Genomic DNA, 4670 nt, shown 5'->3' on the forward strand with positions numbered 1-4670 from the left:
TTCGTCAATGGCCTGTAGGGTGTAAATGCTCACTATACCCCATGTTATGTTCCTTGAAGGGTGTAGTTTCCAGAATGGGGTAACATGTTGTTGTTTTTTTTTCATTATTGCGTTTATGTCAGAACTGCTGTAACTGACAGCCACCCGTGTGCAAATCACCAATTTAGGCCTCAAATGTACATGGCGCTCTCTCACTCTTGAGCCCTGTTGTGCGCCTGCAGAGCATTTTACGTCCACATTTGGGGTGCGTTACAAATTTTGGGGGTCTTTTTTTCCTTTTACCTCTTGTGAAAATGAAAAGTATGAGGCAACATCAGCATGTTATTGTAAATCTTTTTATTTTTTTGCATTAACATGCTGGTGTAGACTCTAGCTTTTCCTTTTCATAACGAGTAAAAGGATAAAAATCCCCCAAAAAATTGTAACACAATTTCTCCCGAGTACGGAAATACCACATATGTGGCCCTAAACTGTTGGCTTAAAATATGACAGGGCTCTGAAGTGGGAGAGAGCCATGCCCATTTGAGGCCTAAATTAGGGATTTCCAATAGGGGCAGACCCTGATGCAAGGATGGGGCTTGTCTCCAGCAAAACCCTACAGCAGTGTTTCCCAAACAGGGTACCTCCAGCTGTTGCAAAACTCCCAGCCTGCCAGGACAGTCAATGGCTGCTCGACAATATTGGGAATTGTTGTTCTGCAACAGCTGGAAGCTCTGTTTAGGAAACACTGCCGTATGAGATGTTTTTCATTTTTATTGGGGGGACGGGGACGTGTAAAGGTGTGTATATGTAGTTTTTTACTTTTTATTTTGTGTAAGTGTAGTGCAGTATAGTGTTTTTAGGGTACATTCACACGGGGGGGTTCACAGTGAGTTTTCCGCTGGGAGCTTGAGCAGAAAATTTGCCGTAGCTCAAACTTGTAGAAGGAAACCCACTGTAAACTCCCACCCGTGGGAATGTACCTTGTAAATTCTCATGGGAGGGGGGGGGGGGGGGTCAAAAACCTTCAGCGGTTGCAAAACTACAACTCCCAGAATGCACTTACAGACTGTACATACTGGGAGTTGTAGTTTTGCAACAGCTGTTGGCACACTGTTGTGGAACCACTGAGTTAGGAACAGACTGTAGCTCAGTGTTTCCCAACCAGTGTGCCTACAGCTGTTGCAAAACTACAACTCCCAGCATGCACTGACAGCCAAAAGGCATGCTAGGAGCTGTAGTTATGCAACAACCGGGAATGAACAGTTTGGAGTAGTGGTCTCCAAACTGTAGCCCTCAAGATGTTGCAAAACTACAACTTCAAGCATGCCCAGACTGTCCAGGCATGCTAGGAGTTGTAATTCTGCTACATCTGAAGGGCCAGATATTGCAGAACTACACTGCCCAGCACCCCTGTCTGAGCCTGCTTTGAATTGTAGCTTTGCAACATCTGGAGGGCTACAGTTTGGAGAACACCATATAGTGGTCTCCAAACTGTGCCACTTAAAATGTTGCAAAACTACAACTCCCAGCATGCCCAGACAGTCAGTGCATGCTGAAAGTTGTAGTTTTGCAACATCTGGAGGGCCACAGTTTGGAGACCACTACAAAGTGGTCTCCAAACTGTGGCCCTCTAGATGTTGCAAAACTACAACTCCCAGCATGCCCAGACAACCTTTGGCTGTCTGGGCATGCTGGTAGTTGGATTTTGTAACTTTTAGAAGGCCACAGTTTGGAGACCACTGTGTAGTGTGCAGCTTTTAAAAGGTCACTTACCAGCGATCTTCACTGCAGCCTTCTCCACTGCCACACTTTCTGGCTGCACTCCTCCTGCTGCCGCCACACGATGTCTCTGCCATGGCTCCAGAAAGCCAGCCATTCCCCCCGCTCTGCCCGGACTTCGATCGGAAATTAACTTTACCCCACCCCCCCACCCCCAACTGCCATTGGTCGGTCAGGCCTGAGTGACCAATGGCAGGGGATAGGAGGAGGTGGCACCCCTGCCACCTCACTCCTATCCTTTAGGATGGTCAGAGCTGTCTCTGACAGCTCCAATCATTCTTATTTTCCGGGAAAAATTGCCAGTCTGAATTGACCAGCGATTTGCAGCGATTGACTACAAGAAGGGGTCTCAGGACCCCCCTGGGCATTGCCATGGGATGCCTGCTGATAGATATCAGCAGTCAACCCGGTCCGATCACCGCCCGGTGATAGGTGGTATTTGGAAATATGTACCAGGACGCGAGGGCGAACCTGAATGCCCTTCGTCCCCAACAGGTTAAAGGGGTACTCCAGTGGTCAATGTGTTTTTGTTATCTTAACCTCTTAAGGACGCAGGGCATACCTGTACGCCCTGCGCCCGGTCCCAGTGTTTAAAACGTGGGTCCCTGGGCTAATAGCTTGCGGCACCGATCGTTGTGCCGCGCGCTATTAACCCTTCAGATGCGGTGATCAAAGTTGGTAGCCGCGCTGAAAATGAAAGTAAACGCTTCCCGGCAGCTCAGTCGGGCTGATTGGGACTATCACGATAAAATCCAGATGTCACAATCAGCTAGGACGCGAGCAGAGACCCACTTACCTTTCTCAGTTGCGTCCGATCGGTGTTTGATTGCTCCAAGCCTAAGCTCCAGGCTTGAGCCATCGAGCCCCTATCTCGCTGATCCATGCAAAGCTTTGGCTTTGCAGGGATCAGGGTAAAAGAACAGTGTGTGCAGTGCTATAGCCTCCTATGGGAGCTATAACACTGTAAAAAAGTAAACAAAGGTCATTTAACCCCTTCCCTTATAATAGTTTGAATCACTCCCCCTTTTCCCATAAAAAAAAAAAAAACTGTGTAAATAAAAAGAAACATATGTGGTATCGCCGCGTGCATAAATGTCCGAACTATAAAAAAAAATATCGTAAATTAAACCACACGGTCAATGGCGTACGCACAAAAAAAATTCCAAAGTCCAAAATAGCATATTTTTGGTCACTTTTTATATCATAAAAAAAATTTGTAAAAAGCGATCAAATAGTATGATCAATGCAAAAATGGTACCGATAAAAACTTCAGACCACCCCAGTACTTCCCCTTTGTTTTTTGGTGACACCTAGTTCCCGCCCTTCTGTTAAGCATTCTGTCCCTCACGTGGCTAGGTGTTTGGTTGTTATGTTATCCTGACAGTGTTTGCTTATGTTTGTGGGGTATTGGCCAATCAGGAGTGTCTGTTTGCATGAGACACACACGCACACACACAAACATACACAAACACACACGCACACACACACACATCAGTTTTTCATCCACTAGTATCAGCCGTCAGCAAGCTCCCGCAGCCGGGACTACTACTACTCCTATCATGGAACAGACTCCTTTCCAGGATGGGAGTAGTAGTTCCCTGGCTGTGAGAGTCTGCAGGCGGCTGGGAGGCTAGATTAGTGTTTGTACCACTACCCCCATCATGGAACAGAGTCTGTTCTATGGTGGGGGTAGTAGTACTGGGGATAAAGGATTGACTGCACTGGGTCTCACTTCTGAGGCAGTTATAAAGCAGGGAACCGGGGGCATGCTGCGCTCCCCTGCAATGTATGTATATACTTTAATTTTTAAATCCCTGTGAGGAGCCCTGAATGGCCATCACCGAAGAGCCACTCAGGGCTCCCGGCGGGTTTTTTAAACTACTACTGTATTAACCCTAAATTTATGCCCCTGTGCATATTTATACTAAATTACTGGCCCCAGTGTGCAAAATAAGTTTATTCCACCCCAGTGTCCTTATGCCCCCATTTCCTTTCCAGGGGATAAGGATAATGATATGGAAACAGTACGCTCTGGTCCTGGCAGTGAGCTCTCACAGATAAGGACGGGGAGGGGGGGGGGGATAAGGAAACAGGGGCATAAAGACACTGGGGGGAGTAAACATATTTTGCACACTGGGGACAGTAATTTATTATAAATATGCATGAGTGCATACATTTGGGGTTAACCGGCCGAGCAAAACTGATCACCAATCAAGGCAGCCCCAGCGAACAAACAACATACATATTCATAAGGAGTACATGTAAAAGAACACCCACTCTCTGAGGATTGGAAAAAAAAAAAAAAAAAACAGCTACGTCCACAACATGAAGCGAACATGGCTGCCAGTGTGGATGACAGTTCTGGATACATTGAAAAAACTACAGCACATCCGGCCCAAGATACAGGTAATAAAAACACAAACATCCTGCAAAAAATTTTTATACATATCAATTAGTAAAACCTTCACAATAACAAAAGGAAGCTACTTCACTAACAAACCTGGCCATCGGAATACCCCTTTAAATGTAAGTAAGTTGCACCCTCATGTACACATTTAGGACACTTGGATTCTTCACAAAACCCCATCTTCCACAACTGCAATGGGGAGTAATGCAGCCTATATAGCACCCTCAACTGTGTATATTGAAATTGCTTGTTTGATGTACATTGTAATGTGTTCCCAATTGCCTGTTTCCAAGATACTGCCTCAATCGCCCCAATTTCTTCTTCCCACTTTTTATTTTTATTTTCTCCTGGATACTATCCGGTAGTTCTCTGATCAAAAATGTATAAATGTTTCTCATGTGCTTAATCCCACTATCCGTGATTCTTATAAAATCTATCAAAAAAAATTATTACCGCAAGAACTTCTGTGCGCCTCCTTAATCTGCAAGTATCAACATTTTTG

The sequence above is a fragment of the Hyla sarda genome, chromosome 1 (assembly GCF_029499605.1).
Source record: "Hyla sarda isolate aHylSar1 chromosome 1, aHylSar1.hap1, whole genome shotgun sequence".
Taxonomy (NCBI): domain Eukaryota; kingdom Metazoa; phylum Chordata; class Amphibia; order Anura; family Hylidae; genus Hyla; species Hyla sarda.